The sequence below is a fragment of the Stigmatopora nigra genome, chromosome 10, assembly GCF_051989575.1.
Source record: "Stigmatopora nigra isolate UIUO_SnigA chromosome 10, RoL_Snig_1.1, whole genome shotgun sequence".
NCBI lineage: Eukaryota > Metazoa > Chordata > Actinopteri > Syngnathiformes > Syngnathidae > Stigmatopora > Stigmatopora nigra.
The window spans coordinates 11,370,563-11,385,979 of NC_135517.1; the positions used below are offsets into that span (position 1 = coordinate 11,370,563).

At 40.5% G+C, this 15,417-nt stretch overlaps 1 protein-coding gene across 2 annotated transcripts in view; it reads right to left on the reverse strand.

Moving 5' to 3' along the window:
- The window catches only part of foxj3 (forkhead box J3), a 75,617-nt gene that overhangs the window by 47,231 nt on the left and 12,969 nt on the right, over positions 1–15,417 (reverse strand). Inside the window, exon 1 of one of the 2 annotated variants that reach the window (XM_077725972.1) lies at positions 8,296–8,353. The exons of the other annotated variant lie outside the window; for it this stretch is intronic. The gene's annotated coding sequence lies outside the window, so the exon portion shown is untranslated. Of the gene's footprint in view, positions 1–8,295; positions 8,354–15,417 lie in introns of those variants that run through there. 2 annotated transcript variants of the gene reach the window in all.

Genomic DNA, 15,417 nt, shown 5'->3' on the forward strand with positions numbered 1-15,417 from the left:
TGAGTAATTGTCTATTAGAATCAGTGTAGCAATGTTATTGCAAATGCGTGTGCTTTGGAAGGTGTAAATGCCTGTCAGATTTAGAAAAATGACAATAACCATCAATTCTATCGCCCTATAGTCTATAAGAGTAATTTTTACTGTCTGCTGGTGGACAGATAAAACGTGTTTTATTAAGAAGTGAAATTTTGCGAATGGAAATGGGTGTCATACATCATAGAAATAATTATTTACTAGGCCTCCATGAGCCACAGCAGGAAGACATTCCTAAATGGAGCAAACTGCTTTGGCGTCAGATGGTCAGAGGAAGTTTGCGCTTGCCAGGTCCATTGATCTCTAACAGCAGGAGGTTAGCGGCGGCTCGGCAGCCAATTCAATATCTGTTATGGGCACAGACATGAGCGGATGATTAAGGCATTTTTTCCTCTTCCATGTCAACAGAATTCTGAGAGGGACAAGGCCAGATCAAGCTTGGGGAGATATTTAATGGGGTAGAGCATTTGACTGTTGTGAATAATTTATTTACTGTCACATTCCTGTGTTTTCTTTCAGCTATTTTACATTGTGTATTGCACGTACACAATGGAAGTGATTTGTTCTAATCTTTTTTGCCTGTTTATGTAACTACGATACATTCATTGGCTGCCATTGATGGTGATAAACGGTCAATCCATTTGAACTGAAAGGGCTGGTTGTAAATGATCATGTTTCAGTGCTATTGAAAGATGTTCAATCTATTTGGACTGTGCTAAATGAGAGTGTCTGTCATGTTAAAAGATTTTTTTTTCCCTCGAACTGAAGGGGAAATCACAATAGTGAACTTACATGAATGGAGATAAGAAGACGTTACTGTTATAACAAATAGATTGACATAATGAAATAAAAATAAAAAATAACAGTGGTCACACACTTGTGATTTTTATGTCATTGGCACCCAAGACACTGTTTGTTTACAGATTTCAAGTGTGAAAGGAAATTACACTTGAATGAGAAACATGTGTATCTGTATCTGAGAAGTCAGATTATTGCTGATATATTGTTTTTCAAAATATCAAAAAAGACTAGACATCTGCAATTTGTAATTACAATAAATGTTAAGAGTTACAGCAGAGGTTTTGCCATGTCAATAGCAAGCAATTACAATATCAAACTAATTTGCTTTTGCTTTCAAATTGAATATGTTAGGGAAGCAAAAGTATACAATAAATGCTCATAATAATGATCATCAATGTCCGCGATTAAATGCTATCGCCCTAATGTGGCTGACTGGCCATTGGTGCGATCCGTGGACAAGGTCAATTATACAATTAATTATCGACCGATCATCGATTCTTCCAACATTTTTTTGTAGGCAGCCAACCGATCGATCAGTGCATCTTCAATTACTTCTTTACTGTGTAATGAGAACACGTTATGTTAAAATATCACAAAGTACTACTATATTTGGATGTGCGCATCCATGCAGGAATGACAGTTGACTCAGAAAATGTGCTTGGATTTCAAATGGGTTAGAATTACCGTTTAAATTGTAATTATAGTCACTAGTGTAATTAGCATCTCTCAGAGCAGTAGTTGCTTTTCAGCAGATGATGGCTATATTTTTTCACCTGCATGAAGGAGTTGGGCTTATTCCACTTTTTATGAGACTGCAAAATAATAATCCAAGACAACTGATACTGGATGCAAAGAATTTTGGGGAACAAGGTCTGTAAATGAGTTATGTTTCTGATATGAGGTTTGACCCATGCATAAAATATTACAATGTATTGAACAAACGCCTATACTAGTATCTGACCATATTTTTTTTTGTCTTAGTACCAAGACTGAAAGAAAAAAAAGGCCCGCCTTGAATTCTAGAGGCTGCGGGAGGTAAGCTGGCAAAGATACAAGTTGATGAAAGGCACTGTGCCCCACTACATGGAGTTGCCTGCCATTTGACTCGCCACGCTAATGATCCAGCTGCTTCGTAATCGCCGAGGCCAAGTTCGCCGTCTTAATTAGAGAGCCTCGGGTAGTGGTGGGAATTAGGAAGCACGATACCACCGGCCAGTTACGACCCCCCGTTGCCTTCATTACCCTGTCGGGCCATGGGATGCTCAGGGCCCCCCTCTGCTCTATTGAGGAAGGCGGAACTATACAGAATAGTGGTCTGAGGTGTATTGAAGGGCAAAAAAAGGTGCACAGAGAAAAGGTACAGTCAACGTTTTGGGGGAAGTCAGCATTGTTGTTTTATGACACATAATTGCAGTCCTTAGACTGCCATTGTGTATCCATTGTCCTTAGCGAAATATTTCACTGAAGTGCACCGCAAACGGCTGTCATTAGAGGCATTCGGCAACAGAAACGTAAATCTGTCGTCTCGGTGTGTTGTAAGATCCATGTGGGTGTGTAAGAGGAATAATGGCTTCCTATGCCAAAGTGGTAACTTGGGTGTGTTACTCTCATTTTGTAAGTAAGTCAACGTGAAGAAAGATCAAATGAAGGGTTTCCGAAATGCTCACAGGTTAGTGAACACGATGAATTATGTACTCTGACAACATGCTGAATTATGTACTCTGATTTCTGCCAACTCAACCTCAAATAAATTTCAGTTCCATTGTCATCAATGGCAGCTTTAAGTGAAAGTGACATCAAGCATCCGTAGAAAAGAGCACGTGTGCACTGAATAGGGTCACGGGTTCAGCCATTACACCCCCCAGAGACACTGTGATCCCATACAATAAGTATTGAACAACTTAAAAGAGAGTTACGTGTGTCACCGTCACAGCAGTAAAATTAAAAGGTTTCATTTTAAGGGTGTATTGATTGTTAGTGCTACTTTAACGCTCATCGACGAATGTCAACTTACCAAAATATTTTTCATTGACCCACATCTTGTCCACATTTGCACAATGACGACAATTCAGTCACTATGAATGTCTCAATCAACCTGCCAAGCCTTTTTAAATGGCAGAATAGCCAATGAGGCAACAGGGCTGAATAACATGCAGGAATTACTCAACACAACCGTGCTGAGTGAACGTCATTGTGCTGACAGGTCACCATCTGTGTCATTAACTTTTGCCGCGGTTCGTTGTTTTGAGCCATTGCACAATTTGAGTTTCTACTTGTGTATGGCGTTAGATTCCTGCCACAATCCCATGAGCGTAATTACATTAGACTTATGGAATTATAGCAGCAATCTAAGGTCATACTTATGCACTTACAACATTGGTTCAATTGCACATTTGAAATTACAGTAAGATGCTGAAATATTTTGTAGGACAAAGATCTACAGAACTCAAAGACCCGTTTTTTTAGCTGCTTTTTTCTCTAGAAATATTCCTGAACTGCCTTTGACTGGATCAAATCTCCATTTCTTAAATCTTATTATCTTATTAGGCCAAACCAATCATGTGAGTGACTTGCTATGGCATCCCTTGACGTGTAACGTCTTTAAGTTTTTTACTCTGGCTCTTCATACATTCCAAAATTATCATGTAAACTTAATTCATTGAAACTGTGGAATAGTCTAAATTCCAAATAGTAGGAGAGATGGCCCACTTATACTGCAAATGTATTGTATATCATTTGCTTTGTCTCCATTTGTAAGACAGCTGGGCTTTCTATTTTCCATCAATTTACATCTAATCTCAGCTAAATTATTTCATTGCACCATTACGTTTACTGTGAATGCGCTATTGTCCAGCTGTGAGGAAATATTAAGACTGGGCCGCTTGTAACAGAGCGGTCCAGGTGCATCGTACAAGCGGGCTAAATGAGTCCATTTCAATGGCACCTTTTGAAGGGATACTCTGAATTGCCTTGTCAAAACTGAATTGCATTCAGGCATCTAATGTGCAAAAAACACAGATGGCACATTACAAGCGGTTCAGAATTCCCCGATCATTGCCAACAAGGCTACCTGAGTATTGAAAGGATGGAGAACAAAAAAATCTATTTTTTTGTGTGTGTGAAAAGCGTCAACATGGCTTGTTCGACATACTGTATGTACACAATTGAGCAATCAGCGCCAACAGTCGATGGTTAAGAGCGATAACCTATGACAGCATGCATCCATTCTTGTTGCCACCATGTTACCACAGAATGGGTCAAACCTTCAATAGAATCTTTAAGTGCTTACAGTTTTGAAACGGATGAAAATATTGGTATCCACAATTATTCTCCCATTGGAGAAACTATACAACTAATTTACGACTCAGTTGTAGGTTTATTCAAAACAAAGCACAATAATTTCAAGCAACAAGGGCCTCAATAGACTCAAGTTGTTTGGTTTCCAGACTGACGCGGCCGCACATTGACCCCAAGGTAACAGGTGAGTCAAGCCAATGCTTCCTTCACTAAATACAGGTTACGCAGAAGAAGACTGTGTTTAGCAAAATATGCACATACTGTACAGCAGCAACACACCAAATTAGCCTAGGATAGTAGACCTGAGGCAACTTCACCATTTCCCGCAATAGGCAAAACATTGTCATCCTATGTAATAAAAACAATAATAACACATCACAAAGAGCTTTCTTTATGTTCTGCCCGGAACTTCTTACAGCATGACTAGAACGAGCTCATCTTAAATGCCACACACAGCATCACAGCCGTGATTTCCTCAGGCTATTCAAGCTCACAATCACACACTTATACACAAAAGAACCGTGCTACCAAACCGGTGCTCGTATCTACAATTTTAAAAAACGAACCCCCATTTCCCCCATTTTTTTTTTATTTGGACCCCAGTCACGAATCCACCACAACAGCACAACGCTGCCTCACACTCAGACGACACACGTGATGGACGCTCCATTGAAAACAATGTTGCTTAGACGGCTAATATTTAGACAAGTGATTGCAAAATGCTCGCCCAGACGGTGTATAAAAAAAATGAGCCACTCACAAGAAGAAAAAAAAAAGGATAAGATTATTATGACAAGAATCTTCCTGTGGTGTGATGGCAACTCTGCATCAGGGAGGGGGATTGCTAAGCACTCTACCTTCCATTACTCCTTAAGATGTTGGCACACGCACTCACAACAACAACAGCGCTGTGATGTAACCTGGTAACGAGCCTTTGGTGTCTTCACCCTCCATCGAAACCTCGGTCATACCTTCCATATCAAGTCTTAATCTTCGAGAGAATGGGTGGGAGAAGTCCTTGTTTTCCTAGTGATTGCAAGGGGATAATCAGGGAGGGGTGGGAAATGGGCTCACCTGCCCGTCAGTCACTCCTCACTTTTTCCAGCCCTCCAGCGCAAAGTATTTTGCAGCGTCCTGGAGACTAAAATAGCAACGTGTTTGAGAAGTGCGAGCGCACGTGTGTGCTACTCTCGTGTGTTTTCATTAAAACACAAAGGAGGAGTCAGGTTTTTTTGCAAAGCAATAGTAGTTTTTCATGAGCTCTCACGACACTACGCAAGTTATCCAAGCAATGAAAGCATTCATGTATCGCTCTTTGCTGGTATTTTAGTTAGGGCTGAGAAACATAATAATTTAAAAGGATTGACAGTAGATACTTGCAATTTTATACACGTAGCCTCTATGTTTTTGCCACCACTCTAATGGACATGACTCTGAACCAATCCTGGTTTCTAGCGGAATGAATCCTGGCTAATTGAAAAAAACAGAATCAATTTTTCTAACTATTCTCTCAATTCGTTCAACGTATTAAATACTGTATACGCATGTCTGTCAATGACGTTATTTTTGTCACACAATGGCTATGTTCGTCACACAATGGCTACATTCGTCACACAGCGGTTGCGCTCATCAGCGACGTATCTTTCCGTTTATTATTGAAGTGCTGAGAAATATGCGATCTGCATACGACAATGTCTTGTGCAACCGGCTTTTTCACATGGTGATTAACACTGTGTTGTCTTTCAATTACATTGCTAAAAAACACATGGCTAATCTTGTTTGATCCGAAACAAGCTCGGTAGAATCTGTGTTGGGAATGTGTGTGGTTTTCAGCAATTTAGTACATGTGTAATTGATATTAGCGGACCGTGATGTGCCAGATTTCTCAGGTATTGTGAAGGGTGGGATACAATTTATCACTCTCTTATCCCTGAGTCGCCAGTGGTCGAGCAAATCAGGTCGATAATTATGCTGCCAATCAATTTTGAGCGTAGCCATGGCCGTGGGGAAGTTAAACGCTGACAAGAACAACGTGTCAGAAAAAAGGAAAGTGATCTGAGGTAAAACCACAATTTCCTTTATACATATTGAACTCTTCAGAAGGCAGAGGAGCCCCTTTTGTCTCATCAATCAAAATCAAACATAGACTTCTAAGTGCAGCTGTACATGGTGAAGAGGCTAGCGGGCAGAGCAGACAGAGGGAAGGTGGGAATGGGGGGTAGCTGGCTCCGGATTAAGTGAGGCACTTCATCCTGTCTGGAGAGACCTCGAAAATCAAGCAAGCTTTGCTGACCTGAATGCAGAAACAGCAAAATGCAGAGACAAAAAAATCAGTCTTCAGGGAGTAGGATAAAAATACAGATATTTGGATGTTTGGTGACTTGGAAAATAGTTCACATGGCGAAGTATTCACTAATTATACTAATATGCATATTGTGCGAATCCCTTTGCTTTCTACCTCTGTTATAAGTTTGTTCAAAAGCAGGAATGTCTGTGAAATGTAGAATTTAGTATTGATAACATTCTGCTGTTGGACTGTAGAAATAGTATTCTTGATGGCTCTCAGCCAAGGAGTTTTGTTCCTATGTGATTATAGAGTATGCAGTTATAATTGCCCGAGTCTATCGCTAACCTATGGAAATAATTGCAGTAATTATTTCAAGAAAAACACTTAAAGGCCATTATTAAGTAAAGAAAACAATCATATGAAAGTCTATGTATAAGTTAGCAAAGTAGCCTAGTGTACTTTTGGTGTGTTGCCTAACCAAGAACTAGCACTAGAGAGGTGGTGCTCTAAAAGGTCTTAGATGATCCAGAAGATGCTTTTGATTTTTATAACTGTTTGAGAATCGTCAGGTTTACGACGGAGACGTTTCAAATCCAAGTATGTACTAAATACTCATGAATAAACTGTTCGCCGAAAGGGAAATTCAGTTTCCACTGTGAGAAAAAGTAAGTCACTGAGTAAAGAGTACGGTGCCACAGTTATGCCCCAATTAATTCACCTTAAATGAATCGAGGTGACGCTGAACAAGTGAGCAATCTCTCCAGCAATTATTTCTGTCTGGCCAGCAGCAAAGCGAACATGAGACCCTCATGTACAAAGTGCTTACACACTCAGCTTTTAAAAGAAGAGGCAGCAAGACAGGCCAAAAAAGAAGATACTCATGATGCAATCTGCAAGTCATCATGAAGACAGAATAGTCAACCAGCATTCCAGTAATTGAATAAGCCTTTCCAGGGAACGGGTGCTGTGATCAGGAGTGGATGCAGTCCTAACAGCTTGCCGGGAGTTGGCCTTTGTTTCGGGATGTGGCAGGGGTGCTCTGACACAGACCATGCAAACCCAATTACCTTGGTCCCACTGCCTCGGGGCCTGCGTTGACACAGTCCCTCATGAGAGGCTGACTTCATGCCAGGCTGGCAGCTAGCAAAGGACTGCTGCTGAATCACAAATAGACCACTTGTGTACGCACTGACGGAATAAGTATTTTGGTGACAACTTGGAGGGGCTGCCTTTGTGTGCATTTCCAGTCAGCCTTACCGTTGACCCTCTCGCTTTTGGTCCAATTGGATTGTTACAGGACATTTTTTTCTGGACGAGGACTTTATGATGTATCAAAGCCGATTGCCTGAGATGATTTTCCTATGTAATGTGATTAGAAGATTGTCAGTCAGGGTTAGTGTTCTCTCCCCATCAGGTGGGATCTATTTGTAAAATACAGATCTCTTGTGTGCAAACAGCCTATCGGACATTCTTCGCAATGACTGGCGATAAAGGCTTGCACATTTTAGGAATCGGAAGCTCAATCATCAGTGGCGATTCTGAATGACTAAAGCTGACTAAAATCTTCAACAGGAATCACAGATAACGTCAGTATATGTTATGGTTCGGTAAGATTGACGAGGGGAAAAAAAGCTGACTGCGGGTTAGTGGTTTTGCATAGGTGCGTCACTTAAGGCCTTGAGGGTGCATTCCAGGTAATTTAAGGTATATAAATCAACATGAAATCCATGAACAATCATTAAAAGAATATTTACTCCTAAACACATCAGTGCGTCTGTGTCATAAAGCTTCCGAAGGAGTGCATAACATGTTTCTAAATCAAGATAACGTAAAAGTACTTTTTAAAAGTCTCTTGAAATCATCACAATGCACAGTACCTGTAGGGAAAACATTCCTCTGCTAGGACGTTGGGCAAGTGCTCTCATTGCTCAACTAGAAAAAACATCTTAGCCTCACCATTTGTAAAGAAGTTGCCGATCAAAGCTTTACGAGCATATTGCTACGGGGGCGGCCACTTGCCATAAATCAATGACCTTTCCTCAGAGCCATAATCCAGACTACACAAAATGTTACACAATAGCAAAGACCAAACAAGTGTGAACTCTTCCTGAGAGGACAGTTTCACAATTGTGTCTTGTTATCTAAAAAGACATGTGAGAAAATGACAGACTTTGACCTAAAATACAAAGACGGAGACCAAATATCATTCATTTGTTTGACCAGATCACTCACAAATTAATGGATTATAAAATAATCATTAAATCCCTAATTATGTTTAAACAATTGCTTGCTTCGCCAAGTGCAGCTGTTTTGGTTTTTAATCCGTATTGTGCCAAACCAACCATTGTTCCTTGCTTCCATAAACCCAGTGATGATCACATTATATTTCATGGACCAAATACACCTTTTAATAAGAATATTTAGTTTGAAAAAAATGCATATTGCACAGTTCGCCATGGGTGATTACTTCATTTTGATAGTTTTTTCCTAATATTATAAAATCCTCTCTGAATTCCACAATTACAAACAATATGCTATGTATTGTGGTATGTGCTATGTATTTTGTGATTCTCCAGAATTAATAATACTATCAACTTTAGCGCAAACGTGAAATGCAGTCCAAGCAAGAGATTATTTATTAATTTAAAAAAATGGGAGTGAATGCGATCAACTGAATAAACATCAACAAACTCCCGACAATGTACGACGCCGTCTGTGTTTAAACAAGATGAGAAATTCCTTTGGCAATCTCAAATCTATGATGATTAAGAAGAGAAAGTGAACCAAGACCAAAAAGTGAGCAGTAGACCAGAAATTTGTTTTCACTGGGAGTAAGCAGGTATAAATGTCTATATGCCTCTACCTGTTTTCTTCACGCTGCTCCCTTGCACATCATTTCAATTAATTTGGTTACCTGGAGACAATGTTATTATTTACAAGGGTGTGGACAGAGGAAATGGAAACAGTAGTCGTTGTTGCTTTAAGCTTTTCAGGGACAAAAATCAAAATTATTCCCTTGAAGGTACCCATTTCTTTACAAGAGGCACAATAGCTTGTTATAAAACCTTGAGCCTTGGGTGGAAAAAAGGAATGTAGGAGAGTGCTCAGTGAGCATTGGATTCCACTTAAATGTCATGACAAATTGTGAATGTGAATCAATGCGATTGTGTTATCGAGCATGAAATCCTGACAAATAAAAGTGCAAAAAAGGAACCACAAAAGATTAGTGGTTTGTCCACCACACTGCCTTCAAGTGGTAGAGTTGCAAGCAGCTGTAAATACACAAAGGCAGGGGTCTCAAACCGATTCCCCAAAGGGCCGCAGTGGGTCCTAGTCTTTGTTTCAACCGATCCAGTGTCGGCAGTTTAACAATGAAGGGCCTTCTAAAATGAGTAGCACCTGGCACAATCAACTGATTACACTTGCATAAGGTGTCCACTTGTTCGGTTTTAATAAAAACCTGCACCCCCTGTGGCCCCTTGAGGACGGGTTTGAGACCGCTGCACTAAGGCTATATTAACCCTATAGTTCAAAATCCAATTTCTTTGCCCATATGCCAAACATCTTTGTTTTTCCATGCAGTGTAAACAGTTCAATTCCAATCATTTAAAATCTGGACTACAATCATTTGCAAGTGTATAGAAATCGGATCCCTCTCCGACACCTCAGGAGCATGAACGTGATCCGTAAGCATGCGACCTAAATGTTATCAACAGACGCGGGCCGTTGTCAAAACAAACAAGAAACATAAATGATCAATGGGTTTTAAAAGCTCAGAAAATACTTTATGGTTCTTTATATCTTATGTCAAGCTAACAGGTTAAGAAAATGTTAGCTCAAGTGGCATAAACCCTCACAAACGTGCGATGGCGGAGACCTCCCAAAGGGATTGTATTTACGTCTTTAAACACAATGAGTTACTGCTTACTTGCGGGTTACCTTACTTATGCATTCTGTTCACCTACGTTTGTTTTTTGCTCTGAACTGTCCAAACTAACGATAGAACGAAAAACAAATTGGGCATTACACCTTGTGGTGTGAAAAGAGCCAGACAGAACATTAAGAAAAATGTACAAACGTCGAGCAAAGACAGGATAGGAACTCTGAACCTCAAAGATGTGAGAAAGAAACCACTGGTCGACCATGGTGCTGAAATGAATATGTATTATTCTTAGGGTTACGAACACCTGTTTAGCAAAATTTTCCTGGCACATTCTGACAAGGAAAAACAGCCATTGGACTAGTAGAAATATACTGCAGATATTGTATTTCCAAACAGCATCGGAATGCATTACGAATGAATATTCCTGCTATTTATTTGTCAAGGCTTTTAATGAATTGGAGTATACTGGCAAATGTAATCCATTCTGAAATGAAATTGACTTACTTTAATACAGAATAAACATTGGTAATATTGACAAAAGCACCAGACAACCGTGGGGACTCCTGCCTGACCTTACGAGGAACGCAGGAACTCTCACTGTGTAAAGACTGATTAGTCGTTCCGCAGGAGATCCCGTAATGCTTGTGAAACTGACAGTGGTGTTTCCAACAGGGAAGTAAGTCTCTCTTTTCAAAGAGGGGGGAAGGTGAAAAGGCTTGCGTGGGTAGCTGACATTTCCGTTTCGTTCTAGTGGCGATATCTGCCATGATAGGTCAACCGCCGCCTTCCAGCATGTGAAATCACATGAGCCGGATCGGTAAATAAGATGTGCTGACTTTATTTACTGGAGTTGGGCGCTGTCAGTTGTTAGTCTAATTGGCCTTTTAAAATAGTCTCAGCCAAAGAATTGGGGATATACTTTGTGAATTAGAGAAAACATGCCAGCTTGGCAAATTATGTAGAATTGTACTAAAATGACAAGAAATCATTTGCCTAAAAGAGGGAAGCAAAATGACAAGATATTGATCCGGACTGATTGTTTGTTAACAGACATTGAATTTTCTCTCCTTGTAAAGATAACTCACTCCGATCCTATTCTTAGCACTGGACCAATCAGTGGACTGCATTGTGTCTAGTGCATAGACATTTTAAAACGACAACACCAGGGGTGTAAAGATGAATTAATTTGAATCGTTTCTAGGTTTGTGATATGTGAGAGCCGAATGCAGCAGTCTATGCAGGCCTGGATCGGTAACAAACTATACAATGAAATATGAAGTTTAAAACGTGTAGAGAAAGATTCCCCTCAGCCTTCCAAGAATAACATTTGAATCTATGAATTGATTGTAATTTCATAAAGAATTTAGTCAAGTGTAATGTACCGTGTGATGCTTCTAAGCCCGCGGGAAATGACAATTAACCTGCGATCAATCCCTAGCACTCATCACAAATCTTTACGTTAATAGGTAGAGACAGAGGCCAAAGTATCCTGTAGACTAGCCGCTCATATTTTTATGGGTAAAATAAAAATCACAGCGGCCCAGCTATTGAGCTTTACGGCACTGAACAATGGAATTTTATTGCACTCTTTGGGGACTACATGAGTCAGGGTGAGTTATTTATTTCGACAACTTAAATGCAGGCAATCTTATTAAAAATACATGGGAATTTGATTCAATTTCTCTGATTAACTTAGCTGTCGCTAGTGCCATGAAAGTTTTTGGAAAGGGTCACTTAAATTTCAGTTCATGTTTAAAGGTAGATGGAATTTGTACTCAAGCTTTTCCTTATGGGAATCATTTATTTCAAGTTTATGGGTCTCTGGTATAAAACGTTTAGGAAGAGGATGTTGTTGATTAGTTAAGTGACTCCAGAAATGTCACCAAAGTTCTAAACAGAGCTGCCAACCTCCGTCGATGCCATTTCAGGAATGTCCTTGTCTCAGTTTTTTTTTAAACTGCAACACATTCAAATCATTGCATTAGCTTAACAACATGCATGTTTTAAGATGCAAGGCATAAAAAAAATACTAGCAAAACTCCACTGCACTGTGTACTGACTGTGTACTGATTACGAGGCTGCATTGTACTTCTTATTTTTCCACATAGCGTCTTTCTTGCTGGTGTAAAAGATAAGGCTAATTAACTTGGCACCATTCACACCTCGGCTTGAATCAGAATGATCATCCATGGCAGCCTAATCAAATGTTTGACTCCACAAGAAATATTCCGTCACTTGTAACACTTGCAACAACCCCTACACACACGCCCCAAAAAAATCTCAGAATAACCTGCACTAAACCTCACCTTTTCCCTACACATTCTCCTTCACCATCTTAACATTTCTTGGTTCAACCCCCCTCTCCGCCCCACAACCTCCTCCTCCGCCACTCTCCGTCTTCGCTCTCCTACTACTGGCACCACACAGGCTGCGCTCATTACGGCAGATTTGCATGTCTGCTCCAGAGCTGCATGAGAGGAGATGAAACAGAACTCCCACTGGCTTCCTCTGCACAGCTTCATACATCTGACAGAGAGCGCTCCACGTTTGGGCCCGAGACGCAAGCCGGCAAACACCAAATGCAGACTTCACAGAGATACCGCCCCGCAATGACTTTATGCCACACGCAGTATATTCGTTCGGTCTCCATACATTCGCACGGGAAAATAAATTGGGAAAAACAAGCAGTCTTCCGCTGACTCTCTCCACCTTTCTCAGGTGATCAGCAGGAAAATCCATGTTATACACCTTAACTTGACATCTGTCGGCATTCTAACGTCTTATTTTCAGTTCACCCGGTTATCAGGCTAAACTGACGTGATGAACAAAATATTGCAACAGCGCTCCTCTACACATAGTTTTGTCATTTAAGAATGTGATAAAACAGAAATAGAAATTGACTGGAACAAAATATCATCTTAAGTTATTATATTACATTAAATGTCATACATGTATTTGTTTTTTTCCGCCATGGAAAAAAGTCAAACTAGTAAAAGTGCAATTCAAACCATTACATATTTTAAACTGTAACCAAATGTTAATCTAAAATTTCCAATGACCGCCAATAGAATAGTGTTTGAGTCATTTCATGTTCATTAATTATTTCCATTTCCTCCAAGTTGAACTGACCATTATTCCTCTGCTACCATTGGATTGAAAAGGCAAAGAATCACAAGATCAAGAGCAACCTATACTTAGCGCCAAAATCTAGCAAATCCCAAGCATAGAATCCATAATATTAAATGTCTAACAAGAGCCAAATTTCTACTACTACAAGGTCAATAGTGACACATTGCCCAACCATTAATGATTAATTTCAAAAGACTACAATATTTACATTGGAGCAGCATGACAGATACTGTATCAATAGGAAAACCACAATAAAACAGATGAATGGCTCATCTATTATAGTTCAACATAATGGCAAGTCACCTTAAAGCAACTTCCGTCACACTATATCTATATATAGTCAACTCCCCCAAAAAAATCCTTCAACCCAGTTTAGGTGATTTATACCAGAGTTCTGAGATCAAGGGTTCAATGACAGGCTCTGGGCTGAAGTTTGCCTGCCTGAGTGGGTTTTCTCCGGGTAGTCCAGTTTCTCCCCACAGTACAAAAACCTGCGTGGAAAACTGATTGAACACTCCAAATTGTCTGGAAGATGGTCTCATTGTTGGCCTCGGGAGGATAAGCGGCGTGGAAAATGAATGACAATGAAAAGTGGGAACACAGTCGGCTTTGTCCTTCAAGTCCTTCCATTCAGGTGCCTTGCAGGATGACTCACTTGGTGAAAGTGGCGAATCATGTGGCATGCTGCATGACTCACAACCAAAGATAAGGCTACCAACAAAGCACACAAGCAGTTGACCCGTATTGTTCTTCCACCGACCACACCGTGAGCTCTCGTTTAATGAAACAACACCGCGACTTTCTAAACGTGCGTGCTCACCATTCATGTGTGGGTCCATGCAACTGCTTCAAATGCGTCACAGAGATAAGGGAATTCTTAATCATAGCAATGTGACTCATACAGACGTGAGGTCTAACCAAGCCTTGGAGGAAGGGGGAAAAAAGAGAACGTTGACATTATTTTTGTCAATTAAAGTTTCACATCCCAATTCTCTGAATTGTTGCACTATACAAATGCAGTCCGTAACAAAAAGTCATGCTTGATCAAGGCAAATATGACATTGAATTGTCAAACTGTGACAAAAGGACTGTGCCATTAATTCTGAAGTCAACATGTTCAATAAAGGCATGAAAACTTCACAAAGAGTAGCAGCTGTGGAAGAGAGCTTTATGGGAAGATAAACACCACACACAAATTTGACACTTCATGAATGTCAGGTGAAAAAAATGTGAAATCACAAAGGAAAGAACACAACTGCTTGAAAAAATGTGTTAAACGTGTTTTCAAACAGCTTTTTTCCCTGGAAATAAAAAGGTAGTGAGCAGAGATCCGACCGTTGTGAACCGCAAAGAGTGTCGCCAGACTGTGAGCCCTTTAAGTCAAACCGCCGCCCCCTCACTAACCTCCTACACAAGCAGTGACCACCCCCGAACCCCCCAGCGAGTTGCCTTTCAGACCAAACGATGCTCTGCCAGCTACATCTTAATAAGATGTGGGAAACTAGGAGAAAAAACGAAGGCATGGCCATCTTTAGGAGGAAGCCGAATAAATGAGTGAACACGCACCCCGGGGGTGGGCTTGCCGGGGGATCTCCAGGAGGTCGGCACGAGCGCGGCCAATCGTGTCGAGGCGAAAGCGGCAGACAGAACCTAAACTGACATATACAAGCGGCCAAGTCTTATCAAGGAAAGAAGGGGGCTGTCGAGGCGTCGCGTTTGATGGCGAATTGCTGCATCCGCCGGAGTCGGCGTGCCGGCCCCTCTGAAAACGCAATTAGAGATGGAAGAATCGGAGAGCTCAGAATAACTACCTCATTTGGTTGCCATGGACAGCAATAGACGTTTGGTGAGGTTAAAATGGATCGGATTTCTATCAATGGCAATAAATAAATAAATTTAAAAAGCCTAATGGCCCACCAGGCTTATAAAAAGCCAACAAACACACTGGCCTTTATTGAGATTGGTAAATTTAAGAATTAAGATTGGG